This window comes from Hevea brasiliensis, chromosome 6, assembly GCF_030052815.1.
Source record: "Hevea brasiliensis isolate MT/VB/25A 57/8 chromosome 6, ASM3005281v1, whole genome shotgun sequence".
Classification (NCBI taxonomy): domain Eukaryota; kingdom Viridiplantae; phylum Streptophyta; class Magnoliopsida; order Malpighiales; family Euphorbiaceae; genus Hevea; species Hevea brasiliensis.
In genome coordinates, this window is record NC_079498.1 from 101945111 (window position 1) to 101962393 (window position 17283).

The 17283-nt window shown below is 35.0% G+C and overlaps 1 non-coding gene and 1 pseudogene across 1 annotated transcript; one reads left to right on the plus strand and one right to left on the minus strand.

Moving 5' to 3' along the window:
- Nucleotides 1–281: 281 nt before the first annotated feature.
- LOC131181051 (small nucleolar RNA R71) lies at nt 282–388 on the minus strand. The gene has a single exon (XR_009149678.1). It is a non-coding gene; the product is annotated as a small nucleolar RNA R71 (small nucleolar RNA).
- A 683-nt stretch (nt 389–1071) lies between these two features.
- Nucleotides 1072–6802, plus strand: LOC131180877 (uncharacterized; annotated as a pseudogene).
- Nucleotides 6803–17283: the final 10481 nt, after the last annotated feature.

Genomic DNA, 17283 nt, shown 5'->3' on the forward strand with positions numbered 1-17283 from the left:
TTGAACTGAAGCCCGCACTTTGTCAAATGGTACAACAATCACAATTTGGAGGAAATCCAAGTGAAAGTCTACATGTGCATCTAGCACACTTTCTTGAGATCAGTGATATGTTGAAAATAAATGGAGTTTCTGATGATGCAATTCGACTCAGATTATTTCCTTTTTCTCTGAAGGACCGAGCTAGAGAGTGGTTACATTCTTTGCCACCGGGTTCTATCACAACATGGGATGAACTTTCTCAAGCATTTTTAGCTCAATATTTTCCACCAAGCAAGACAGCTAAGCTAAGAAATAAGCTGACTTCTTTCAAACCTAGAGATGATGAGAGCTTGTATGAAGCATGGGAGAGGTACAAGGATTTGCAAAGGAGATGTCCACATCATGGGATTCCTAAGTGGATGCTTGTTCAACACTTTTACAATGGAGTTTCACCAGCTATTAGAAGTACAATTGATGCATCTTCTGGAGGTGATCTTATGGAGAAATCTGAAGATGAAGCTTTTTCTGCTCTTGATAAAATTGCTTATAACAACTACCAATGGAGTTGTGAGAGGAATGAGATCAAGAAACCAGCTGGTATGTTTGAGCTTGATGCCATGAATATGATTAATGCTAAGTTTGATGCTTTGATAAGAAAGATGGACAAGCTAAGCATGAAAGTAGATTCTTCAGCCGGAGTTTCTAGTAATTCAGTAGAAGTTGGAGCTGCAAATGTCAATTGTGCAGCAGATTTTTCTGCACTTAATCAAGATTTTTCAAGTGAGCAACTGGATTATGTGGGGAACTACAATCAAAGACCAGGTGGTAACTCATTTTCTGCAACTTATGATCCAGCATGGAGAAACCACCCAAATTTCTCTTGGGGAGGTAGACAGGGACAAAATCAGAATTTTCAGCAACCTTCTGGATATCAACAACATCAGAATTTTCAGCAGAATAGAGGTCCTCCTCCTGGAATTCCTAAACCTCAAAATGCACCTGTTCCACCTCTACCACAACAAGCACAACTAGACAAGACAGCTAGATTGGAAGCCATGATTGAGACTCTACTTGTGAGCCATCAAAGTCAACAAGAAATGATTTCTCAATTAGCATCTAAAGTGGATCAAATGGCAACACACAACAAGATGTTAGAGAATCAAATAGCTCAACAGGCTAGCTCTTCAAATAGTAAAGCTTTTGGGAAGCTTCCTAGCCAACCTGAGAATCCAAGGGAGCAGTGCAATGCTGTTACTTTAAGAAGTGGAAAGGTAATGGGGGAAGAACACGAAATTGAAGTAAAGTTGAAAGAAAAGAAAGATGAGTGTGAGAGTGAATCCACTTCAACTAAAGCTAAAGCTAGTAAGGAAGCAAATGAAGAGAAAGAAGATAAAAAGAAAATAGAAGAGAAATATGTGCCTCCTGCACCGTACAAGCCACCATTGCCCTTTCCTCAGAGGTTTCATAAAGCACAATTAGATAAGCAGTTTGGGAAATTCCTTCAAGTTTTGAAGAAGTTGTATATCAACATTCCATTCACCGATGTCATTTCTCAAATGCCTTCTTATGCTAAGTTTTTGAGGGAGATTTTATCAAATAAAAGAAGGTTGGAAGATTATGAAACTGTTGCACTTACTGAGAAGTGCAGTGCTTTATTGCAGAACAAGCTCCCACCTAAGCTGAAAGATCCTGGAAGTTTTTCCATACCATGTCACATTGGAGAAACAAGTATTGAGAGAGCATTATGTGACTTGGGGGCTAGTGTTAGCTTGATGCCACTTTCCATATGTGAGAAGTTAAAGGTTGGAGATCTAAAGCCACAACTATTTCTTTGCAGTTAGCTGACAGATCTATAAAGTATCCAGTTGGGATTTTAGAGAATGTACCATTAAAAGTTGGGAAGTTTTTCATTCCAGTGGATTTCATTGTACTAGAGATGGAGGAGGATGTAAGAACACCCATCATACTTGGAAGGCCATTTTTAGCCACTGCAGGAGCTAATATAGATGTAAAGAATGGAAAATTGAAGTTGACAGTGGGGGAGGAGGAAATAGAGTTTAATTTATTCCAACATTCCAAGGAACCAGCTGTGATGAATTCTTGTTATAGGGTAGATGTTATAGAGCATGATGCTTGCAAAGTTACTAAACTAGAGGAAAATCAAGCTATTCCAATGCAATGCAATCAGCATAAAGTGCGAAAGGAAAAGTCAGCTTCACCATCTCATTTGATTAACAATGAAGCTTCAAAAGTTAAGCTCAAGCCTCCATCAAAATCACTCAAAAGAGGAGATTCATCTAAAGTTTGTAAGAATATTCTTCAAGACATAGTTGGGATTCTGAACAAAGCAACAGGTATTTTCACATATAATGGGAAAAAGTTGAAGTATAAATTCATTTCAGCACCTGTTGTGAAGGGAGGTAATATTTTCCAATTCCAACCACCATGAGCTTTGAAAGGAAGGTCAAGCTTAAGACCTTAAGCAAGCGCTTCTTGGGAGGCAACCCAACCGCATCCTTTTATAGTTTATTAATTTTTCATTTCATTTCATTTTCAGTTTTTACCCTCATTAAACTCAAAAGTGACATTTGTTTATCTTTTGTAGGTCATTCATGAAGATTGGGCAAATTGACACTTGTAGCAAAAACAAAGAATTGAAAGAGAGCAAGCATAAAGCTAAATACTGCACTTTATGCAGTACCTGTGAGCAGTAACACTTTTAAACTTGTGCTAAATTACTGATATTGCAATCTACTTGATAGCACATGTTTAATTTTGTGTCTTGTGTAAATTTTGTGAAATGCAACTTGAATGAGGATCAATTTTGATATTTAGGACTAATGTGAGCTTTATTGAAGTGCAAAAATAGTGTTTGTTAAGTTTTACCTTTTAGTGTATATATAATTTTGTAGTCTGATAGGAATTTATATGTTTTTGTTTGAATTGCTGCTAGTTTTTACAGTCTGCAGATTTTTGCTACTGTTCATGCTACTGTTCATGCTGCTTAAAAGGTCAATTTCTATGTCTTTTCTGCAATTTTTGAATGTTTGGAACTTGTCTCAAATGCTGCTGAAATGTAATTTTGGTATAAGTTTAGAAAGGAGACCATTTTATTAAGTGTGCAAAAAGGTAGTCACAATTTGTGCCTCAATTGAAAAATGCTTGCATAAGCTAAATGAACATATATAGTGTTTGATGAGTTCTAAGAGATGATGAGCTTAAATTACTCGATTTTATGGTGTTTGTGTGTATTTGGTAATTGCTGAGGGTCATGATAGCATTCCATAGCATTTGGACTGCTTTTGGGAAGTAAAACTACAATTTTTCCCAAAACCTGCCGAAACTTGCTAATGATGTTGCTTGTCAAGCAGAGTCCTAAGCAAATTCTGCTGAACCTTATGCTTAACCCAAAGCATGGCCCAAATTACTAGATGTCTGCCCCACAGTTTAAAAAGCCCAAAACTTCTGCCATTTTTATAAAAGCCTCGCCCTCACTCCAGATAAGCCTCGCCGATTCCCTTCCCACACCATTTTTTCTGGCAATTTTTACGGAAAGCTAAAAAGTTTCTTTCTTTTTAATAAATGGTGAGAACTAAAATGTGGTCTACCCACAAACCCAAACCCAGCAGATTTCGACATTCTGTCAAATCGAAAATGGGTACTCCATCCTCCCTACCCATAAACCCTAACCCCAGTCCCAATCCGCCACTCCCTCAATCGCCACCACCGCAAACGCCGCCGCTACCTCAATCACCACCCCCTCAGTCACCACCACTACCCCCAAACCAAACACCAACCCTCATTCTGCCAACTCCCTTCTCGCCGCAAACTAAACCGCAAAATGAAACACCCATTTTCGACACTCATTCCCCAGAACCAATGCCTGAGCCTGCGCCTACTCAAACGAAAACCAAAGGCAAAACTAATAAGGCTGCAGGTCGACCCAAGAAAACCCCTGTCGGAAAACGAAAAAGAGTACCCTCTGTTCCTTTCGACCTAAAATCTCCACCTCAACCTTCCTCTGAACCAATCAGCAAAAGGAATAGGTCTTCCTCGCAAACTCCAAAGACCAAAGCCTAAACACCAGATCTCGTCACCCTTAAATTCTCCAAAGAAGACTGGCTGCTCGCCGATAATATAGAGGAGGTACTCTCTCCATTACCTTGGGCTTTTAAGGATATGGATATGAAAAATGCCTATGAGAAATTAGTTTCTAAACCTATTTTGGCAAACAAATATATGGATGAGCAGATTTTAAAAGAATTAGGCATTTATGACTCTGTATTTGCCTATTTGGATGCTATCAGCTGGACTAATTTTGCTAAGATTAGGGAACCAGTGTACAAGGATTTGACCCTAGAATTTTTGAGTTCCTTAAGGCTGAATTTCAAACCAACAGTACCTGAGCGTAAGGATGTGATATATTTTCGATGTGCTGGAATTGATTGGGAGTTAGACATGGATGCTATGAATGCAATTTTTGGTTTTCAGGATTTGGGGTATAAAAATATTGAGTGGCAGCAAACTGTTTATGACCCTGTTCAATTCTGGAGAGATATTGCACCTTTTGGGGGTTATTATAGATAGAGGACTGCAAAAGCCTCTAGGATAGTTGATCATGTGTTGAAATACCTCCATAGGTTCATTTCTTACACTGTTTTAGGAAGGGGACACAGTAACAGTATTGTGGGTGCTGGAGACTTATTTTTCTTGTGGTGCATGAAGGAGAGAAAACAAGTAAGCATAGTCCATTTCATAGCTACTCATTGGCACCAAATTGTCACAAAGCATACCAAAGGTAGTATAGTTTTTGGGGGGTATAAAACTGCTATAGCAAACTCATTTAGCTTTGATGCTAGTCTATATAAGCTGCTGCTAGTTTCTGGTGAATCATATATAGACAGCACAATGTTGCTGCACATGGATGTTTGTGAGAAAGTAGGCCATACCTATACTGCTACAAAGAAAGATCCTCAAGCCACTGCATCGCAGACCCCACTACCTTTGCACTAGCAGAACCCCAACCAACCACTACCCCACAGTTTTCAGCAGACATTTTGTCCCTCTTAAGATCCTTGGAATCCAGAATAGCAAGTTTCACTGTCCAACCATCTGTTCCCTCACCTGACACCACAGAAATCCTTGCTACCTTGAAGAGCTTAGAGGCCAAAATTGATATCATGGGTCAGCAGCAGGTTAACCAAAAGAAGAAGCTAGAAAAGAAACTTAAAAAGAGATTTTTATCTCTTAAAAAGAAACAAAAGCAACATCAACTTCAAATGTTGGAGCTTTACAACAAACTGGCCCAATCTTACAACAATTTATATCATTGGGGCCAAAACATGCTTCAAGAAATGAAAGACCTCACAGAAAATTTGGAAACTGCTTCTGAAGCTTCGGATCACAATGAACCTACTGCAGGACCTGAAGCAGACCCTGATGTAGCAGCAAAACCTTGACAGCAGAGCTTGAAAAGTAGCATCAATTTAGTATTAGTTTTAGTACAGTAGCAGTAGCAGTAACAGTACTAGTTTTTCAATTTCAGTTTCTGTGTTAGGTTTATTTTGTAATATGCTTATTTTAATTTTCAAACTTTAGTAATAGTTGTAATACTTTGGTAATTAGTTTTTGTGATTATACTTGCACTTCTTTCCTTTAGTTTACTTTATTTTATTTTATTTTATTTTCTGCTATGGACATAGTTACTCTGTGAATGCTTTTTGGTTTAATTTTTGATTTAACTGTTAGATTTTATTTCTTTACACTTTTTCATTTTCTTGCACATTATTTTTGCACTTTATCTTTTTTCTTCAATCCTAATTTTGTTGACATTGATGAGTTGCACAAATTTTCTTTGAGCCGCATCTATCTCACATCATTTGGAGGTAACAGCTTACCCTTTTTCCATTTATGCTTATGGTATGTTGCCAATGCTTATACTTTCACTTTACCCTACGCAACAGGTTAAGCAACATCTTAAGCAGTGTAAATTCATACATTTGGGATACTTTTTCACATTTTTTCTCTCTAAAGCTTCATTGTTAATATCACTTTGAGCTAATTTTGGAATTCTTGACCTTATATTGATTTAATCCCCAATTGTATAAATTTCATTAATTGAGTAATTCACACAATTTTGCCCATCTTTGCATTCATTTTAAACATTGAGGACAATGTTTCATTTGAGTTTGGGGGTGAGGGTAAAATTTTTGCAAAATTTTTAAAATTTTCATTCATTCATTTATTGCATTTCATTCATTCATATAATGATAATTCATACACTTATACATAAACCACACACATGCCTATACTCATACACATACATTTGCATATAGTTTTCATATAGATTACACTTAGCTTTAATTCGATTTATGCATTCATTTTAGGATCATGCATATCATAAAAATAATTTTTACCTTGTCCTTAAAGGATTGAGAGTTGCTTTGAAGAGCAATTAAGCTTACTTTTAGAAGGGTTTGATGGATTGAAAGTTCTAGATAGGTGCAAAGTTATTAAATTCTTACCTTAGTTTATATCTTCTTAGCCAAGGGCCACCCAATCAATTGCATTGACTTTGAGTGCTTAGAGAAAACTCTAGGGTGAGAAGTAGCTAATTGATGTCTCACCAATCCTAGAACAATCTTTCTAAACCTTTCAAGGCGAAATCATAGCATACACTTGAAAAAGAAATAATCTAGGCATTCTTTGAATTTTAAACCATTATTTTAGCCTTAGCCAACCTCACTTAAAAATTTCCCTTTGGAACCAATTTGAGCCTACATTTGTCCCTCTTGTTCCTTTGGAACCCACATTACTACCTAGCCATAAACCCAAACACTTACCTACCCTCCATGAGAATAATTCTTTGAGTGATAGATACACATAAAAAAAAAAAAAAAAAAGAGAGCTAGCAAATTCAATTATGGTATGTAAAGGAATTCACCACTCAAGTATACAAAGAAATGAGTTTGGGGGTGAATTGAAAGGGACAATTATAATTCAAAGTCAATATTTTTATGTAGTCCCTCTAAAAGCTTCAAAATTATATGCTAGCATTGGTGAATAGTTATAAAGTTCCTTCTCCCAAATGATTCAAGTGATTCAAAAAAAAAAAAAAAAAAAACTTGTGTGTCTTGATCTTTTAATAATTTGATTATTCTCATATTTTTTTACCCTTATCCCTTTCTTGTTAGCCACATTATCACCCCCTTAGCCCCACTACAACCCTTGAAAGTCCTTTTGATCTTTTGATGGCGTTTTGCTACATTAGTGGAGATTGGAATAGGAGAATTACCGATGGGATTGGGATATCATTAATCCATTCATTTACTTCCATCATTATTTGAGACACTTTAGTTTATGGATTACCCTATAGTCTATTTAGGCATGATTATTCTTTGTGATTGATTGGTTTGGGCTTGATGATATGGATAATTGACCCAAGGCTAAGCGGTGATAACTTTGGTAAGGATTGAATTCTTTGTACCTTGAAAGTGGGTATATGGTGTGTTGGTGACTAAAGGTAAGCTTGAGAGTTTGGATAAGTAATTTTCATAAATTTAAGGTTAGGTACCCCAAATTGCATTAATTGTTTTAATTTGCTTGAGGACAAGCAAATGTTTGAGTTTGGGGGAATTTGTTACACTCATTTCATATAGGCATTTTAGGGTAGCTTTGCATCCATTTTGCCCTTATATTTTAGTATATTTTATGTTTTTAGCTTTATTTTATCTTATTTATTAATTTTAGATACTTTATATTTGATTTTTGTAATTTTGTTGTTTTTGATAGGATTTTGTGGCAAATCGAAGATCAATGAGTGCAATAGGAAGAGATTTGAAGAGATTTGGAGTTCTTTAAGTATGGAGGAAAGTTAAAGAAATCAAGCTTTGAAAGAGCAAACCAGCTGAAATTTGCTTGAGGCTTTGCTTAAGATCATGCTTAGGGTAAAGCGGCAGTGCTTAAGGTACAGCACAAGTCAAGCATGAGCAGAAAAGTCCATTTTACTCTAAGTCTGCCAAGATTTGCTGAAGGTCTGCTTAACCTTAAGCGACGGTCGACCAGTGAAATCGCTAAGAAGGCTGCTAGGGTTAAGCCAGAACGCCTAACGTGAAAGATGTTGCTGACTTGGATAATTTTATACCTCATTTCCTACCCACTCCTTGGCTCTTATTTACTTTTAGGGCAACCTTTTGGGACGATATAAATTCATCATTTCCTTATTTTGGCCATAGAGGAGAGGGAGAAAAGATAAAAAGGAAAGAAAATAGAATAGAGAGAGAGAAGGAGACGCCATTTTCTCTTGGGGAGGAGCTGCTGTACCAGTTTTGGAGCTCCAGAAACCAAAGACTTTGGTTCTTCCACCTGGGTTTTTCTATTTCAGTCATCTTATCATGTTTTTCTTTACTCTTCCATCAATATTTCTTGTAAATACCATTATGAGTGAGTAAACTCTTTAGATTTCAAAGTTGGGAAATATGTTTTAGATTAATTTGTGGATTTGTACTGGGTATTTCCTTATTTTACATAAATATGAGTTTTGATTCCTTCCTTGTGTGCTTAATTTACTTGCCTAATGTTGGTACCCATTGGGTATTGTATTAATCTTTGATTGAAGGACCGAAAGGTGAAAATCATTGATAGATAATCAAGGATTGGAACTTAAAATCACCTAGATTTAGAAATAAACTAGGAATTTAAGAGGGATTAATTATTGGTTACAAAACTTAATGGGTTTTAAAGTAATCAAATAACATACGAAAGTAGGTTTGGTTATTTTAAAACACACTTTGGTTTGCTTGAAAAAGATATCAAAGGAATTTAGAATCAATTTCCTTCAAACTCTATTTTTCCTTAAAAATTGGAATGCCCAAGACAAATCCCAATTAATTTATGCATAAACCCCCATCTCTGGAATTACTTTTACCATAATTAGACTTTCATTTAAATTACCCATTGTTAATTTAGTTTAATTGCGAATTAGAATTAGAATTTATTTGTTTACTCTTTACCCATTTCAATTAGATTAATCAATTTACCTTGCTTATTTACATTTACCATTTATCCATTAATCATTAGCCCAAATAATCGCTTCATTCATAGTTTGATAATCAAACAGCAAATCCTCGTGGGAACGATACTTGATTCATCACTTTATTACTTGAGACGACCCATATACTTGCGGATTAGTCACATCAATATGCTTTTTAAATATGCAGAAGAGGTGCTCGAAAAATAAAAATAATCTTAGAGTTTTAGTACAATCACCTGACTGCCAGTTTGCCAACGAAAAGTTAGGAGCAGTGGTAAAGCATTTAGCAAACAAGAAAATTAGCAAATAAATTAGCATGCCACTGCGATCAAATTCTGCAGAATACTGTTCATATCAGATCAGACCCAGAATTTTTTAAATTGCACCAGAAATATCAGAACACGTTTTTAATACTACAAACCAACATATATCACTTCATTTTCATATAGAAACATGAGAATGCATCAAAAATTAATCAAGAGCATTAGTGATACCAAGTTCTCTCCTTATTTTGCAGAAAATTTCTTCATTAAGTGGCTTTGTAAAAATGTCAGCAACCTGTTTTTCAGAAGGGACAAATTCAATTTGAATATCACCATTTTGAACATGATCCCTAATAAAATGATATCTAATTTCAATATGCTTGCTTCTAGAGTGTTGGACAGGATTTTTTGATAGGTTTATAGCACTAGTATTGTCACACCATATGGGAATGTGATCAAATTTAATTTCAAAATCTTCAAGCTGTTGTTTCATCCACAAAATTTGTGCAACACAACTTCCAGCTGCAATATATTCAGCTTCTACAGTAGAAAGTGTAATAGAGGTTTGCTTTTTACTGTGCCATGAAACTAATGCATGACCTAGAAATTGACAAGTTCCAGAAGTGCTTTTTTGGTCCAGTCTACTACCAGCAAAATCTGAATCACTATAACCAATAAGATCAAATGATTCATATTTTGGATACCACAAGCCAATGTTGTAAGTGCTAAAGAGGTACTTAAAAATTCTTTTAACTGCTACAAGATGAGATTCTTTTGGACATGATTGAAATCTTGCACATAAACATACACTGAAATGAATGTCTGGTCTAGATGCTGTCAAGTAGATTAAAGAACCAATCATACCTTTATAGAGTTTATTATCTATCTCTTTACCTTTTTTATCTTTCTCCAATTTAACTGTTGAGCTCATGGGAGTTCCGATGCTTTTCATATCTTCCATTTTGAACTTCTTTAGCATGTCTTTTATGTACTTGGACTGATTTATAAAAATTCCATCTTTCATTTGTTTAATTTGCAATCCAAGGAAGAAAGTACGTTCACCCATCATACTCATTTCAAATTCACTTTTCATCATATTAGAAAATTTCTTACAAAGAGAATGGTTAGTAGCACCAAAAATAATATCATCTACATAAATTTGCACAATAAGTATGTCTTTTCCTGGTTTCTTAATGAAAAGAGTAGTATCCACTTTTCCTCTTTTAAAATCATTTTGAAGCAAAAATTTACTAAGTCTCTCATACCATGCTCTAGGAGCTTGCTTTAAACCATAGAGAGCTTTAGTAAGCTTGTAAACATGATTTGGAAAATGAGGGTATTCAAAACCAGGGGGTTGAGCCACATAAACTTCTTCATCAATATATCCATTTAAGAATGCACTTTTAATATCCATTTGATAAAGCATGAAATTCTTAAAACATGCAAATGCACACAACATTCTAATAGCTTCAATTCTAGCAACCGGAGCAAAGGTTTCATCAAAATCAATACCTTCCTCTTGATTGTATCCTTGAGCTACTAGTTACATGTCCTTTTTCATCTATCTTATTCCTAAATACCCATTTAGTTCCAATAACAGAATGCTTTTTAGGTTTAGGAACAAGTGTCCACACTTTATTTCTTTCAAATTGATTTAGTTCCTCTTGCATAGCAAAAATCCATTTTTCATCATTTTGAGCATCATCATATGTTTTGGGTTCAAATTGAGAAACAAAAGCAACATTACCAAAATATCTTCTAAGTTGAGCTCTTGTCATCATTCTTTGTGATGGACTATCAAGAATGTCATCTTTGGAATGATTTCTATGGTACCTCCATTCTTGTAGAATGTCTTGATATTGAGGTTCCTCAATATGTAATTCTTCCACATTTGGTTGGGAGTCTTCTTGAATTTTAACATTTGTGGAGCAGGGAAGTTCTTCTTCTTTGTCATTTTGATCATCTTCCACTAGTTGTTTTGAATCAAGCTCATCTTTATTTGAATTCCTTGAATTTAGAATCTGCTCAATTTCATCATCACAAGAATCTTTCTTTTGCAAGAAAGTGTTAGCATCATAAAAAATTATATGCATTGATTCTTCCATGGTCAAGGTTTTTCTATTGAAAATCCTATATGCTTTGCTATTTGTTGAATAACATAGAAATATTCCTTCACAAGATTTAGCATCAAATTTCTTGAGATTGCTGTCTTTGTTATTCAAAATGTAACATTTGCAACCAAAGACATGAAAATATGCAATATTGGGTTTTCTTCCTTTCCAAAGTTCGTAAGGAGTTTTCTTTAAAATAGCTGTAATGGAAACTCCATTCAAAATGTAGCATGCTGTATTTACAGCTTCTGCCCAGAAATATTTTAGTAAACTATTTTCATTCAGCATTGTTCTTGCCATTTCTTGCAAAGATCTGTTTTTCCTTTCAACAACTCCATTTTGTTGAGGAGTTCTAGGAGCTGAAAATGTATGATAAATACCATTTTGAGAGCAGAAATTTTCAAACAAACTATTTTCAAATTCTTTTCCATGATCACTCCTCAAAAATGTAATGCAATATCCTTTTTCATTTTGAGATCTTTTGCAAAAAGCTTCAAATATATCAAAGGTTTTATCTTTATGAGCAAGAAAAAAAGTCCATGTGAATCTTGAAAAATCATCAACAATTACAAATGTGTATGCCTTGCCTCCTAGATTTCTAGGTGTGATTGGACCAAAAAGATCAAGATGTAATAACTCCAATGGTCTAGACGTAGTTACAACATTTTTTGATTTAAAAGATGATTTTGTATGCTTACCAAGTGCACATGCTTTGCATTGAAACTCTTTTTCAAATCTTAACTTTGAAAGTCCTCTAACAAGATTCCTTCTAGAGAGTTTAGCAAGTGTACTCATGCTAGCATGTCCTAATTTTCTATGCCATAACCATGCACTATCATCTGAAGTCATAAAGCATGTTTCACAATTCTCTTCAAGACTTGTTAAATCAAGTAGGTAAATATTATCTATTCTAGCACCAGCAAACATAACATTATTTCTATGAATCTCACAATGTGTAGAAGTAAAAATAACTTTAAAACCATTATCACATAGTTGACTAACACTTAAAAGATTATATTTTAATCCTTGTACTAATGCAACATTGTAACACCCTCCCGGTAACCACTCCGTACATTCTACTGTTCCGGTGACCGGTGTTGGTCCGAACAGCTAGAACGTCCGGAAAAATATTAAAATTAAAGTCGGGAACCATAATTAACTCAAATATTAATAAGAAACACTTAGTAAAAATTTTAGAAATAAAATACAACTAAGCAAAACGAGCCGGTGCCCAAGCGATGGGTAACCGGAGGGAAGTTGCGGTTCTCGCAACGAGGAGCCCTAGACTCGGGGGAAAAATTATAAAATAATTTTTGGGACTCCAGAGAAGGGTAATTGAGGTTCCCATGGCATTAGAATGCCAAGAAAATACCTAGAAAAATTTTTCAATCGGTACAGACGATTTTGACCCGTTAAGCCAAACGGAGGGCATTTTGGTCATTTCGCCTTCCGAGGTGATTTTTGGCCGACTTGCCCAGTTGAGTAAATAATTAATATGACATAAAATATGAAGAAATATTACTAGAAATGAAATTTGAAATGAGTAGTGAAAGAAAAGAAAATAAAATGCAAAATAATGCAAAAATGACATCATTTAAAATTTTCCAACCAATCAAATTTAAGCCATTATTTGACTAACTATTAAAAGTGATAAGAGAAGACTAAATTAACAAATTGCAGCAGCCATTCTCCCTTTCAAGAAAGACCAGCCGAAATTTCCTCAACCCTTCCTCCATTGATGTTCAATTCAAGCTTCAAATTCCATACTTCCTCACCCTAAAACCTATAAGTCCCTTCATCAAAAATTAATCTCACACCTAGACAAAGCTTTTGGCAGCCAAGAAAGTGAAGGAAAGTGAAGTTTAGAGGTGGGAACAATCTACCCTAATTAAGGTTAGTGCATATATACATCTAAAGCTTTTTAAATTCTATGTTAGAGACTTGGAATAAGTAGGAATTTGTAACTAAAATGAATGAAATCTATGTCTATCCATGCCCTAAGTTTTGGCAGCCCTATTGAATAAAAAGGGAATGAGTGTTTTGATGGACTTAAAGTGGACTAGAGATCAAGATTAAACCATGTATGCATGTGATTATGGAATGAGATAGTTAATTAAAGCATGTTGTAAAAATTCATATGGAAATTAGGGTTTGGAAAGGTGAAAGTGTGACTTGGCTTAGGAAATTGTTAGGGCACATTGTAATGGTCAATTAGTGACCATTTTAGATGTGTTGACCATAAATGGGACAAAAAAATGAGATTGCAAAGTGAGGATTGCAGGCTGCCTAGGACAGCAGCATAGGGACTGAAAATTCAGTCCCTTTGCACTGCCATAACTTGGGCAGTGGTAGTCCAATTGGTGTTTGGCCAATTGGACATGAAATTAGGCTTATAATGGCACATTTTTGCTGAAGAAACCATGCCCAAAAGACCAAAGCAAAAGGGTCAAAACTCAGCCACAATCCGGATGCCCTGCACTGAATTCTGCAGAATTTGCCAAATGAACAGTAACTGTTCATTTGGCCATAACTCACTGTAGATTTGGTCAATTGGCCTGAAATTTTTACAGCAACAAGATAAGACATAGAAAAACAACTTTCATGAAGGAACCTGCCCCAAATTATGGCCAGAACCCATTCAACCAAGTGACTCAAGTTACTGTTCATGCACTGTAGATATGGTAAATTTCTGCAGAATGCATATCCGGACAGCTTGGGTTTTTGAGCCATATCTGGAGCTACAAAACTCCAAATGGAGTGATTCAAAAAAGGAAATTCAACTAGACAAAATAAGGAACAACTTTCATGTTTTACATTTCCTCAAATTCCAACAGTAACAGTGTCCAATGGAACAGTGAAGTTGACTCACCAAAATTGAAAAATCTGTTTGTGTTGAGTTACACTTTGGAATGGCAAAAACACTTAATGCCAACAAGTTTTAAACACCAAATGTGGTATGTTGGGAGTGCCAAAGTTGATGTACACATTTTTATTCTAAAATTCAACCTTTTTGTTGACCAATGATGAATAGTGACACCAAAAAAGTTGAAATTCACAAATTGACAAATTTAAGAGTTTCAAATGCCCTAGTATACCTAACAAGATTGGTTTGGATAGTTTGGCATGCCAATAGGGTTCAGTTAGCAGTACTGCACATGGCAAAAATGCCATTCTGTGATTTCATGGCTTTTGGCCATTCTGACTTTGCATTGAGACTTGGCCTTGTGCCTGATATTATTCTGACTTGTTAGTGCTCATTACATTTACCGGGAGATGCATATGTGACCGATGGTGTGACGGCCCGAGGCACTAGGTACCCAGTGCCAGTTTACCCGTTATCCAGTCCAGTCGTCTAGTGTAGGTTACTTGGGGCAACCAAATGAATAAAAGTGAACAACGTTAATGAAACAATGAATATATCAATACCAAACAAAGAAAGCATACACATTTATTTTCTTGCTATTTTCTTTTATTATATTATTGCACCACTAAGCATTATTGCTTAGCGCGTTGCTTTTGCCAAGCGTAGGTACTGGAGATCCCGATCGCGAGCCCAGTAGACCACAGACTGGGTGTGTTCATGAGGGAGTTCTGCTCAGTGTCCGTGTCACATCGTCACTTTAATTGCATTGGTAGGACACTAGATGTCATTTTGTCATTTTGTAATTAAATTTTTATTTCTCATATGTATTTGGGATTTATGTAATGTATTTTGAGCTTATTGTAAATAATAAAGATTTATGGTCATGTATGGTATTAATTTGAGTATTTAATGGTTGTTTATATATGAGAACCCTGAGAAAGGAATATTTTGAGAAATGAAAAGGTTGTTGAGACCTGAAATTGACAAATTATTGAGATATTGATATTGAGTTTGGTGTTGATATTGGAGTTTGAGATGATGGAATAAAAATATTGGAAGTGTTTTTAACAGGTTCCGAAGAACGGTTTTCTCCATTTTTAGCCGGTACTCCGCCGGATTTTCTTAAAAATTTTCGGAACCTTAAATGAATGATACTTTTGATAAATGGTTTAAGAAATTGTATTTCATAAATTATATGCAAAAGCATTGTCTAAATTAATTGAGGAATATTATAGTGTGCCGGTACACCAGATGGCATTACTTACTCGGGTATACTGTACACGGGTAAGGGGTGTCACAAACATTCTCAATGCAAGGATTTTTACCAATAGTTCCTCATCCAATAATTTTAGCTTTACTTTTATCACCAAATTTGACATAACCTTCTTCTTTTAAAGTAAGAGAGGAGAACTTGCCTTTATTTCCTGTCATGTGCCTAGAGCAGCCACTATCTATGTATCAATGTTCTGTTTCCAGCATACTCCTTAGACAGACCTGAAATCAGTTAACTGTCCTTAGGTACCCAAGCAACTTTAGGTCTTTGTGTGTTAGTAATATTAGGTAGGGTTCCTTTAGGCACCCATACTTTTTTTTCCTTAAAGGTTCCTTTTCTAATAGGACAAGCATTAATTATATGACCTTTATGATTACAATAAAAGCATGTAATATTTGGTTGAGAAAAAGATGTAGCTTTAACAAAATAATGTTTATATTTTCCATATTTCATAAATCCATCATAACCAATTTCAAAATTTTCATTTGTGGATATTTGATTCCCAAGAAGTATATCAAGTGTTTCTTTTCCTTTTGTAAATTTAGTTAAATCTCTTGTCAAAGATTCAACTTTTGCTTCAAGAATTCTGTTTTTCTCAAGAAGTTGTTCACACACTTCTTTTGATCTTTGAAGCTCATCATTAACTTCCTTAAATAATTTCATTTGAGATTTGTAAAATTCATTTTCCTTTGAAGCCATACTCAAGGAAATATTTTCTGATCTTAAAGCACAATTTTCATGAACCAAAATTTTGCATTTTTTTTTAAAAGTTCTATATTTATCATATGTCTTTACAAATGTAAGTTCTAATTCATCAACATTAGAAAGTTCAAGATTTACCTTATTTTCACTATCTTCAATATGTGAGCTTTCACCTTTTTCTTCAATTGCCATCATACAAGTGTTTGCAGCTTATTTGTCACTTGTTTCATCATTTGATGAAGAGTCACTATCACTCCATGTTGCTTCCATTGCCTTTTTACTTTTATCCTTTCTAAACTTGTTTTTCTTCTTCAATGTAGGACACTTTGGCTTAATGTGGCCTGGTTTGTTACACTCATAACAAACTATTTCACTTGAATGATTTGGAGTCTTTGGAGCATATTTCTTTGTGAACTTCTTGTATTTGCTTCCACCTTTTCTAAATGCTCTTTTGAATCTTTTGACTATCATAGCCATATCTTCATCATCATCACTTGAAACACTTGAATCATCACTTGAACTAGCTTTATAAGCAACACTTTTCTTTTTCTGATCTACCTTTTCGGATATGAAGGCTATACCTTTCTTTTTCTTTTGATCACTTTCTTTCTCATCTTTCTTATAGATCATCTCATGTGCAATGAGAGAACCAATTAGCTCATCATAGGTGTATTTTCTGAAATCCTTGGTGTCTTGAATAACAGTGGTCTTTGCTTCCCATGACTTTGGAAGAGATCTCAAAATTTTCTTTATGAGTTCTTGTTCCTCAAATCTCTTTCCAAGAGCTTTAAGAAGATTTACAAGATCTGTAAATCTAGTACTCATTTCAGCAATAGTTTCACCAGGTTTCATCTCAAATAACTCATAATCACGGATGAGGAGGTTTGCCTTTGACTCTTTCACAACATCAGTTCCTTCATATATGACTTCTAGGTTGTCCCAAATTTCTTTTGCAGTTTGACATCCTGAAATACGATTATACTCATTAATATCAAGAGCACAATGAAGAATGTTAATAGCCTTGGCATTTGTAGAAATTTTCTTCCAATCATTATCGTCAA